This window comes from Ambystoma mexicanum, chromosome 1q (genome assembly GCF_040938575.1).
Source record: "Ambystoma mexicanum isolate Mex_15411 chromosome 1q, UKY_AmexF1_1, whole genome shotgun sequence".
In the NCBI taxonomy this organism is placed as follows: domain Eukaryota; kingdom Metazoa; phylum Chordata; class Amphibia; order Caudata; family Ambystomatidae; genus Ambystoma; species Ambystoma mexicanum.
The window spans coordinates 1443151241-1443163692 of NC_090922.1; the positions used below are offsets into that span (position 1 = coordinate 1443151241).

General features: G+C 44.8%; 1 protein-coding gene across 3 annotated transcripts in view; it reads right to left on the bottom strand.

Annotated features, from left to right (window-relative positions):
- Positions 1-12452, bottom strand: part of ERI3 (ERI1 exoribonuclease family member 3) — a 2288738-nt gene that overhangs the window by 1292762 nt on the left and 983524 nt on the right. The gene's annotated exons all lie outside the window — the stretch shown is intronic.

Consider the following 12452-nt stretch of genomic DNA (forward strand, 5'->3'; position numbering starts at 1 on the left):
TGTTTGAGCAAATCAGGAAAGTCTCCAGTGGAAAAAGAATGTTGAAGGGCTGCCCTGAGCAGGGGGACATGTTTTTGAGAAAAGGTTTGAAGAATACCGAGTGGGATAGGATCAGTGGGGGAAGCAGATTTAAGCTTTAGAAGGGCAGCTGACCATAGTATCTGTGTTAGTCGTGAAACTAAAATCATTAGTGGAGGGATCACCAGGTTGAGAGAAGACATCTGGAGAGTCTTAAGGGAGGGGCCTTTCAGTGCGTATCCATTCAAAGATTCTACAGATTTTCTCTTTAAAAAAAGAGGCAATATGATCACAGTGAGATTGTGTGTGTAAAGTCGTAGGAAGGGGGCAGACAGGAGTGGTAATTCTTTGGCCACCTGAAAACTATTTAGAAGAGCAGGCAGCACTCAAGATACGATCTGCAAAATGATGGGCTTTAGCCTTTTTAATGGAGTTCTGATAGGTGCTAAGTGCCTGTATGTAGGCCAGTTTACCAGAGGAGTCGGGGAGGCGATGCCAGCGCCGTTCAGCTTGTCGACATTTTTGCTTAAATATTAATGGTTCAGGGGAATAACAGGGAGCAGAGGATTTGGCACAATGGTAGAAAGCCTTGAGGGGACCAAGGAAATCAGCTGTGGACTGCAGGGCCTCGATGAGAGGTTTTGGCCAGCAATACGTCCCTGTTGGGTAAGAGTTTCGAAAGAATTGAAAAAAGTTTCAGATGGGACATCCGACCACTGGCGCCGAAATTACAAATGAGATTTCTATCTGATTTTATACTGGGCAAAGGGGAGAGAAAAAGGGAGCAAGAAGTGATCCGACCAGAGCACGGCCATGGAGGGAAAGAGAAAGTTCATGGACATCAGAAAAAATAAGGTCAAGCTGCTTGCCACCCGAATGGGTGTGCCTGTGATTGCTTAAAAGGAGACCATATTCGGTTAAAGAAAAAACTAGTTTGGTGGCTACAAATCAAGAGGGTTAATGGGATGAAGATTAAAATCCCCCAGAATAATTATTTTAGTGTAATTGAGGGATATGTCAGTCAACAGCTGAACATGTAGTAGGCTTCCTGCGCAACATACTACACTAAACTCCTCAGTGCAGCAAGGCCACTCGTCACCTCTGCTAACTGCCTGACTGTTGCTAGAGGCTCTATTGGCTCGAGATTGGACTACTGTAATGTCCTCTTTACGGGCACCTCAGTAAAAAACAAACAAACTTTAAACTATGCAAAATGATGCCCTATGTGCCTCCTTAGGCATCCCAAAAAGGGAACACATCTCCGCAGCCTGACGAGAGCCCATTGGCTGCACATTTACAAACGTGTCCACTTTAAAACACTTGCCATTACCCATAAGTGCATCCCTCACTCAGCCCTGCCCTATCTACCTCAGAGTTTGTTTGTTTATTTATTTATTTGATAATGCGCACCAAGCCCATGGGCAGCCGGGCGCAGCGGTACAAGAATACTCGAAGCTTAGTTACAGTGTTACATAGTTGGTATGTGCATAAATGACATTAGAGTACGGGAAAAAATACAGTGCAAGATTCAGTATAGGCAATAATTGTAGAGAGAGTATAATACAGTAAATGAGGTGAAACAACAGATGGGTGGCCTATGGTTACACTTGTGAGAGCGAGGAAGGTGAGTCATAGGCATTTGGATAGTGCAGGTCAGGAAAAGATAGGCAGGCAGAGAAAGACGTTATAGGTCATTCGAGCGAAGCCATTTGAGGCCGTTGATTCTGAATCTAAAGTACGGGAGGGGGCATCTAAGGTCAGTAGGGAGTGTGTTCCATACTTGTGCAGCTTTGACTGGGAATCTAGATCCTCCAGCCATGGCAAGTTTGAATCTGGGAATGTCAAGCAGGAAGGTGTTGGCAGATCTCAGTGGTCTGGCAGCAGTTTTCCTAGTGATTTGTTCCAAAAGGTAGGGTGGTGCTAGGGTGTTGAGACATTTGGAGGTGAGGGATATCGTTTTGAGGAGGATTCTGTCTTTTATTTTTAGCCAGTGGGCCCCTTTCCTAAATTTAGAGATATGCTCACTGTGAGGTATGTTCAACGCTGCTCTAAGAGTGTTGTTTTGCAGTCTTTGAAGTTTGTCAGTGACATACTTGTTGGCTCCTGAGTACAGGGCGTTGCAGTAATCAAGTTGGGACATGATGAGCGCATTGGCCAAGGTAATGCAACTGGCGCTAGACAGGAATGGTCTGGCAGCTCGGATTAATTTGCAAGTGTAGGCAGTGGTAGAGGAGAGAGAGTTAACTTGCTTTTTTAGGTTAAGAGAGGAGTCCAGGTAGAATCCTAACGTTTTTACCTCCGGCAGGACCTTGATGATGTTATTTGTCAATGTTAAAGGATGTGTAGTTTGGAGTTAGATTTTTTAAATTAGAATTGGATCCGAGGAGTAGAATCTCAGTCTTATCGTCATTCAGGCAAAGGCCATGGGTTGCCATCCATGCCTGAATGAGGGTGTATATTTTGTTCACCATAGCCAGGTCCTCTTCATAGTTGCCCAAAAGGGGTATGAGGATCTGGGTGTCATCTGCATAATTAGTGTAGGTGACACCCAGTCTGTCCAACTTGTCGAATAGTGGTTTAGTGAAGATGTTATACATCGGTGCTGAGACGCAGGATCCCTGTGGGACTCCGCAGGAGATTTGGATGGGATCGGCGCAGGAGGAGGTAGAGAAAACTCTCATCGTGCGATTGGCTATAAAGGACTGCACCCAGGCAATGGCTTCTCCTGTGAAGTTGGCAGCGAGTCTTAAGTGGCTGCATAAGACTGCGTGGTCCACTAAGTCGAAGGCTGCTGACAAGTCCAACAGTAGTAGCAGGGTGGTTTTGCCATTGTCCTTTAGTTCCTCGATTTTAGTCTTGAGGTCAAGCAAGGCTGTTTCAGTGCTGTGGAGTGGGCGGAATCCTGATTATCGTTATCCTATCAGGTGATTAGTTTCAAGGTAGTCTTGAATTTGTAGATAAGCTACTCTGTGAATGATTTTAAGTAAGAAGGGTACAGTTGTAATGGGTCTGTAATTGGTAGGTATTGAAGGGTCGAGGGTTTGTTTTTTCAGTAGGGGGGAGGACCCAGGATTCTTTCAAGTTAGTCGGTACCGTATTTGATTTGAAGGAGGAATTAATTAGCTTTGAGATGAATGGGGCTAGGTCTCTAGCTGTATCCTTGATTATTTGCGCTGGGCAACTGTCACCCTTGCAATTGGAAGGTGTCAGGGAGAGAATGACCTTTTCAGTGTCAATGATTGAGATAATCTTGAAGCGAAATGGTGGGATAGTGTTGTGCTCCGTAGGCAGTGGTGGTGGTTGGTTATCAGTGGGCAGGGAGTCTTTTTTTAAATTATTTTGAGTTGGAGGGAGGAGATTTTGTTGGTTAGGGCACTCTGTATATTGGTACACGATGTCTTGTCCTTTGGGACAGTGTCAATTGGTTGTATTGGGTTTTCCATTTCACGGAGGATGGAGAAGAGTTCTTTTGTACTAGATTGGGCCTTCGTGATTCTGTCATTGAATAGGTTTTTCTCTGTGATTGTGATTTCTTTCTTATAGTGATTAGATAGTTGGGCTAGTTTAGCTTTATTCCTGTCAGTGGGCGATTTACGCCAGGTAGCTTGTAGTTTCCTTTTCTGTTTTCTGAGTTCATTTAGTTGGGGGGTGAACCAGGCGTTCAGGTGCCCTTCTTGCTTACTTTTTCGCAATTTTAAGGGGGCAATGGTGTCTAGTGCCTTAGTCATGGCTTGGTTAAAGGTATCCACTAATGTGGCTGGATCAGTGTTATTCTCCAGGCCATTAATGGCGGGGAGGATAAGTGGGATGAGTTTTTCGGCAGAGATGTCTTTTTACTTCTAATGGGCAGGGAGGGTTACATGTTGATAATTTCAGGAGTAAGGAGGTCGAGTGAGGCAGTGAAGTTGATTAAGTAGTGGTCTGTCCAGGGTTGAGGGACAATGTCGGTGATGGTAATGTTACAATTAAATTCAGATACCCAATCAAGGGTGCTGCCCTTAATGCGGGTAGGTGAGAGGATTTTTTGGGTGAGCCCATGGTCGTTGAGTAAAGCAGCTATAGAGTGGGCATGCTTGTTGTCTGGGTCGTTGAAACCGATGTTAAAGTCGCCCATCAGTAGGGTTTGGGAGTGATTTCGCAAGTTATTCGCTATAAGGCTAGTGAGGTCCTCCTCGAATGTTCCGAATGGTCCTGGAGGCCTATAAATCAGATGGATGGTCAGTGTACAGTTGTTGGAGAGTTGCAGTTTGGCTGTGAGTATTTCACACGATGAGCAAGGTGGTGAGTCAGCCAGTCTGATAGGTAGGGTATTTTAAGAGATGATGGCTAGGCCACCACCTTTAGTTTTAGGTCTGTCATCTCTAAGTATCTGGTATTTGTCAGGGACAGCGAACATCAGAGTAGGTCCTGCCGCTTCATGGAGCCACATCTCAGTGATGGCGAGCAGGTCCAGATTGCCGTTGCTTAGAATGTCAGAGATTTCCGAGGCGTGGGCAACCATGGATCTCACGTTAATGAGAGACCCTGTTAGTGTCAAGGAACTTTTTAGGTTACAGCTCTGTGTAGGTTTAATTGAGCGTTGGCTTTGGCTAAGGTGCTTCTTAGTTTGGACTTGGGTAGGTATCGGGTTTGGTGGGAGTTAACAGGACCCGCTCCACCAGACCTACCAGAACACCATACTCCAACCTGCTGCTTGTGCCCAAAGTTGAGCGTGCCAGAAGGAGGGGGTTGGCAGGGGAGTAAGCTTCCCCTTCATAGCTGCTCAGATCTGAACCCTCACACCTGGCGTTTCACAAAGCTATCAAAACCAGGCTTTTCACCTAATCCCTTATGTACCCTAGCAGTGCCTCCAGGCTTCGATGTGTGTACACATTTAATAACAAACTAAATGTAATATGTGCTATGCCACGATTAGCTATACACCATGTAACCTTTGTGTGGCCATATCAACCCTATGTAACACATCATGTACCCAAGCTTGTACAAAAATAAACCAGAGCGAGTGGCTTAGATACTTTAGATTCTCCCTTGCAATCCTAGACTTCTTCTGCCATCCTCCAAAGCAACAGCGTCATCAAGCACTTTCTTATCCTGCTGTGGACCCCACTACCTATTATGCCCTTTTTTTTAACCATTCTTGGCTTCCTCACACGGACGCCTTCTACTTCAGACGCCTCACATCTCTTCAACTCATCAAAACTCTACTTAATGCTTTGTTACCAACAACTTTTCTCAATCTCCGATTCCCCCCCACTTACCCAGACCTTTCTAACCCTAGTGGACAAGCTGATGTGTGAGCTTTACTCCTCCTCAATACTTCAAATGGCACTAGCCCTGTGATGGCATGTGGAGCCCCACCTGTAAGAGCAGACCCTCCTTCTCACTAACTTCTCCCACCCAATCCCTGCACCCAAAGCAATTGTAATGCCTTGCATGAGGGTGCGATGGAACCTCTCAACCACTTCATTGCTCTCGGTATAATACAAAGAAGTTTTGTATGCAGCATACCAACACACTCGAAAAAAAACACCATCATCACATAAGTAAGCTGCACCCCATTGTCAGTCAACATTTTTCTCAGCAAATCAATAACTGGTCGTGTGTCTAATTCAAAGACTACCTCTGCCTCAACCCATGTGGAGTACAGATCCAAATGTAGAATAACATATTTCCTTCTGCCCCTTTCACCCTCGATGGGCCCTGGGATATTCCGGGCAACATATTTCAAAGGCATACTAGGCAACTCCAATGGGCTCTGTGTGGCTTGTGAGAAACCTGAGGGCATCCTCACATTTCCCCCCTCTGGATCCTTTGCTCAGGTGACCAGGGAAGGGCCATCATGCTTGAATATCGACCCTGCGGGTGGACGAGCGAGGGAGGATCCCCTATGTAGGGGAGTCTGGGTTGAGCCCCTGGGAAAACAACAAATGAGGTGCGGTATCCCAACAGGACGATAGGCGAGGAGGAAGAAGTCCCTGAAGCCTTCATGGAATATGCAGGTCCCACTGTCCCTGATCCAAGAGGGAGGTGGAAATATCGTACCAGAACAGAAGCAGGCAGGGAGGAGAGGCAGATGAGACAAAAGCATGGATTTGAACTCAACACCTATTTATCTTCCCCCATTTGAGACCACAGGGTGTGCTGTGAAGACCAGTATTTTCATGGCAGTTTACGAGGGGTAAGGAGTAACCTAACAAAAGGGGAATCACCCCAGTTGAATAAAAATGGCACCAGAGGATTCCCCTCTTTCCTCTTTCAATTACCCTATGATTATTCAGCCTATAAATATCAGTTTCTGTCTTGTCCCATTTACCCCTCCCCATTTCCAACCTGTAGTGGGACGAGGATAAAGCAACCGAGCATTAGCGAGATTACCGGTGTGAAAAGTACTGTGAAGAGGAAGATGAAGGGAGAGGCTGTTGGGTGCAAGGCCCTAGACAGAAGCCCCCTCTCACCTGAAGAGCAGCATTTAAACACTGCCACCAAAAACGGCCCTGTTTTGCTCTTATTTCACAAGAGTGGCAAGAAGTGCTACACTGCAACCTTACCTTTATGTCATATGAGGGACAGGAATGTCAACACTACAACCCAAAATGGCTTTTGCTCTTCCCTTGCACATGAACAGTAGCCCTTTAAATACTGCAGGCGAAAAACAGCTTGGCTTTTTCTTTGTGTTCATGGCAAATTAAAGAACAATGGGAAAAGGGGGGACTACCCATCATTTTCAAGCGACCAACAGCAAATGTAAATTCACCCAAGAAGGAGAAATCAAAGAATCCTGTGGCCTGCAAGACAGGATTTTAAACATAAAAAGCAAAAAAATGGCCTGCACACGTGTGAAAAGAAAATCAGCTTTAAAAAGCCACAGTGGGAAAAGATAGCACTGCTCACACAGCAAATGCCAAGGAAATATGATGTGCGGGGTTGACCAAAGGATATGCATATTATGTTCCAATCCACAAAACTCCAGTCACCTTTAGGAAAAGACACTTACTGCAGGAAAACCAGTTCTGGCATGAAGGCAGGAACTCATGATGACAAAGACCCACTTCCCGCTGAATATCACACATATCCTATAACCATCCCGCAATAAAATGATGCTGCTGAGGGCGTCATAATTCCCTGCTCTGCCAGACATGAAGGCAGGAGCCCAGAGATTTTAAAGAAGTCAAAGTGTGGCTAAAGCTTGACCAGGAGGTGTGAGCCCTTCCTGCACCCAATTCAAAGAGCAAACTGCCTATTTCAAAGGGAGTAATAAAAATCTCTGGTAACCAGCTGAGCCCAGAGGAAGACAGATGGCTGTGGTGGATGAAGCGGCCCTCCCACAGGTGGCATAAGACACTCCCTATTTACATTAAAAGACTGATTTCATTTTAGGCATTTTTCGCAGCAATCCGAATGAGGATTAATTTCATTTTATGCCATTTTTTTCATGTAAGTTCCAGGTGGTTTTAAAGACAGTGATTGCATTCTCCTAGGACTTTGGGGCCTGAAATGGCCAGTTAAGACTAGTTTCTGGCTCATCTGAACAGGTGACAAATATGACAGGTGGTGAAAAGATGGAAAATTAAATTAGGAACATGCTTGATCATTCGCAGATTCATAATTGTTATACATTTTATGAAAAGGCCAAAAATTTGCCAAATGATCATGCTACATCAAACGGATGTGGCGATCGATTTATCTAATTCCCCATGGCCAGCTAAAAACCGCATATATGTTTCATATGGCAGTGGCTAGTATAATTATGAAGTTATGAACCATAACTAGATTTTGCCAAAAAGTGGCAAGGAGAACAAAGAATTGTACTAAATGCAAACAGACAGATGGTGCTTTCTTCCCTTGAACCAATCATGCCAGGGGGCGGAGAGAGGAATGGTTAACTGTCCTATCCGGGCCGGCAGGGATAATTACAGGGTACAACCCCTAGATGGTAAAGTTAGTAATGTCATTTGTGCTATATAAGGGGGACTGTACTAGGTCAGAGGGACAGACACACAAAAACCGGGAGACAGGAGAAGGAGAGAAGGCTGCAGAACCTTACCATCTTTGAGAGTGCAGTGACCAGACCCCTTGTCCTAGCTGTCCAGAGTGCCCTGAGATCAAGCTGGCTTTCCTGAATCCTAAACCAAGGCTTGCTTTGTAAGTAGCCTATAACCCCAGCCCTAAACTGCATAAACCTTCATTTTTGTAGTACATTTAATTATAAATGCAATAAATAAATCCAATACCCCATTGAAAGCCACAAATTGCCAATGTAATCCAGTCATCTCCCCCTACAAGAATCTCATATTTGCTTGTGTATGTTAGCATATCTCCTTTGAAAAGCCCCTCAGTGTCTGTGTAAATCCTTGGTATATTTTTAAGTAAATCAATTAACTCCCCCATTGAAATTCCCGGTACAAGGTTGTTGAAATTCCAAATCAACTATCTTGAACCTGGTGTTTGCATTTAATTTTTATAGTCATTAAAGTGTTGCCTTAAAAGGATTAGTGTCCTTGTAGCTGACAACCGAATGTGTCTGTGTATTGTGTAAATTACCAAACAAATTCCTATTTGCATCTGTCAGTTTAAACCCCAACTGGTTTTATTATTGTGAACAATCCCTTTTGCCATAAGTCTACCTGTTATGTGCCTCTGTCCTTGTCATTGAAAACCGATTTTCCTTTTGTAAGCTAAACCCCTTCGCTGAGCTGCCTGTCATTGTAAGCCTCAGTATCAACACATTTCCATTTGCCACTGTATTTTCCCTTTGCGTTTGCTTTTCCCCCAAAACTGATTTTCCCACTTCATTTCTATTGTTGCCCTGGTGTGCCTATTAGAATGCTCTAAACTTTCCCTATCTCCTAAAGCGTAAGCAATTCGAATTCCCTTTCTTTGCTGACTTCCCATCTTGGGGTGGTGGGATTTACCCCAAATCTCATTTCTTCTCTCTATTCAAACTCCTTGCCACTGCCTTCCATTCAAAGGAATCAAGTCTAATTCATGTTTGGGTGCGAGGGTTGCAAGGGAAGTGCTGCAGTTGTTCAAAATAACGCCATCAGAGCTGCACTAAACATTCCCAGACATGAACAAATTTCTTCCATTAGGAGAAAGATACACTGGCTCCCAGTCCAGGAGAGAATCAATTTCAAAATCCTTACGCTGACCTACAAAGGTTTGACAAATAAGGCTCCACAATCCTTTAGTAACCTCATCCATAAAGCGCATTCTAACAGACCAACCCGATCACAAAACACCAACCTCCTTATCACTCCCAAGCATAGAAGACAGAAAGCAGGAGGAACTAGTTTCCCTACCTTAGCACCGAAACTGTGGAATGCCCTCCCCATTCACTTCAGAAACAACATGTCCTTCTGGTCCTTCAGAAAAAATCTAAAAACTTTACTCATCAGGACAGACCCTCCCTCTACAAACACGTAGACATTAGACCAGGACCTGCGTCACTTGTGCAAAAATGTATATAAACGTTCACTGTACTATGTTTTATTGTGTGTAAACTGTAATGAGGTAACTATGACGTAACTCTCTTATATAACCACAATCCGAAGTTTTATCAGCGCCTAGTTTCCCCTGGGCTCAGAGCGCTTTAGAAGTGAATACATTTTAATAAATAAACTGTTGGTATGAACTGTAATAGGATATCTTAACCTAATTGTTCTGTGGGGATCATTGCATGTGTGTTGCCACAACATTGGTGGCTGTTGTGAAATTGTTTGATTTTCCTTTTTCATTAAATAATAAATTATTAAGTATCTTATTGATACACACCGGCTTGGTTCCTTGTCCATTGTGACACGGGGTGCTTGTGGAGGTTGGGTGCGAAACGGGCTGGAGGCCTACTCAAAATGAATCCATAGCATATTAAAAATAAAAAGCGTTTTATTGTACACCACATTCATTGTCGATGCAGGAGTACCTGGCTGGAGTGTGCTGTGTAATAAAACTTTGACAAGGCCTACAGTCTACCATTAAGATGTCCCTTTAATAGTCAGGCAGGGTCAGGCACTTGACAACAACAATATACACTTAACTCCAATTGACCCTTAGTTAACATATAAAAGGTGGAGTTCGGCCAGAGTAAATGAGCGAGCTGGGGTTGCTGGATGGATCGTGGAAGCCAGGGAAAAGGAGGCTGCAACAGGAGGAGCCCGGAGTGTCCAGAGGAGATCGGGATGCCAAAACGCTGACCCGGTGTGTCAGAGGGGTTGCAGTGTGGCGAAGGAGCCATGTCTCCACGTAGCCAAATTGGGGAAAGCTGTGACCTGTTGGTCATATCCAGGCCAGTGTGCAGATCCCCGGGGTTTCTGAGGGGCAGGTGGTGAGACCCTGACCTCAACACACACATCCAGAGTAAACTGTCCACCAGCGCCACGCTACTCAGTGAGTTTCATGAGATAGAGAAACTCAAGCGTGCGGGTGCCTGGAGTGGGAGCAGTAGTAGCAGAAAGTGCAAGTGGCACGATAATTTAAAAATAAGAGAAAGCAAGAGGGAAAAGGTACGCAACCGGTGTGAAAGCAGAAAAAGCAGAAACGGTGAACTGGGAAGAACAGAAAGAACAGAGAGGGTACAACAGACCCAAAAGAGAGAAGGAAAGAGTGAGAAATGTACGGGCAGCACGAAGATAACAGAAAAGTATTCAAGAGGCACGACAAGGGACAGAAAGAGTGCAAGAGGTATGGAAAGGTAAAGGAAGCCAGCAAAACAGAAATGTGTGCAAGAGGCACAGAAAGGCATAAGGTGCCAGCAAAGTGTGCTAAAGCACGAAAAAGACAATATGTGAAAAAGAAAAGAGTGGAAGAGCACGGAAAAGACAAAAGGTGAAAGAATAAAGTGTGCAAGAGGCAAGGAGGGGAAAAGGTACCTGAAGGAAGAGAGTGTAAGGCAATGGCTCGGGTATCAGAGGGGTCACACATGGGGAGGAGCAACAACTCTGCATTCTCAAATGTATCTGATACTGCCATGGTGTTGACCAAAGTAGATGTACAGTGACACTTAATGGAAGGTGAAAAAAGGAGGAGCTACACTAACAGCTAAGGAGCGAAATCCTCCAAAGTGAAGAAAAGGCTGTTGAGCCATCCCAATAAAGAACTGTGCTTTGAGAAGAACATCTTGACAAGGTGAACCTTTGGCGTTTTATGTTTCTGAACGTTTAAGTGAGCTTTTTAATACAAGAGTGGCCTATGCTTTGGGAAGGGATCCCTAAGAGGGCCAAAGGAAAATGTGAAAGACATTCGTGTAAGGAGGAAGGCCGATGCTTGGGGAAGGGAATCCCGAGAGGCAAAAATGGGATTGTGCACCTTCATTTAAGACAAGAAGGAACATAAGGTTGGGGGGAAAGAGTACCCTATGGAAACCAAAGGAATTACAAAGAAAGAGTGTGAATCCTTTTGAGACAGAGAGGCCTAAGCTTGAGAAGGTAACCATGAGAGGCCCAAAGCAAGCAATAGACACTGTTGAAAAGAGGCCTAAAAGGAACTGTGACTCTTCGTTTTGGGAACAAGAGCAGAGGTGTCGGAGCTTGGAGAAGGGAACCCCAAAAGACCCAATCACATTGTAAACTGTATTGTCCGCTGCAAGAGCTCGACCTGGAAGATCCCAAAGGCACCCCTTTTTCGTTGAACTATTTTTTAAACTGGCAGAACCAAACCAGACTGTAAGACTACCTGAATCCAGCCTTGTTTGGCATTTCTTTTGAACCACCAACATCACATTTGTTTTAAGAGTGAGAGCAAGCATAGATTTTGACACAGACATAATTTGGTTTTGGACTTATGAACATCGACGGCCCTTAGAAGCATCAGTTGAGCGAACAACCCCATTAGAGTTAGGCATTACACCAACCCTTTAAGGTTTTATAATAAATGTTTTCAAATTGTTACTTTTGAGTCTGTCTCTCTCTTGATACCATGCCTGTCTCACAGACTCCTTGTCAATTTCTCCGGCTAACTTCCGTCTTATTTCTCTTCTTCCTTTTCTCTCTAAACTCTTGGAATCTTTGATTACCCCTCTACTGTCTTTTTTCCTAGAGTCCTCTAAAGTCTTTAACTATGCTCAGGCTGGGTGAGCCATGGAGTAGGACGTGCTTCCCGTGTAGCTCCGGAGGATCCGACAGATGATCCGTGAAAACTACCTCTAAAAGTGCGCCATTTATTCCAGAATTGATCACACACGCACGGGAATGTATGCTCTGCTCATTGTATAAAGATCGAGAGAAACGTAAGCGGGATTCTGGAGGAATTGCTCGACGAACGACAGCAGCTGTTCGGTCCATTGTCACACAAGATGGCTGACAACAAAGGGAACGAAACCAGGGCACCCGAAAGAGGACGAATAGCGGCGGCGGCCACGGGGAAAGAACGACGATGGCGAAGTGAAGACGGAGCGAAACCCCTGTGGCGGTGGGCCTTGGGTCGCGAGGGCTTGGTTGCTG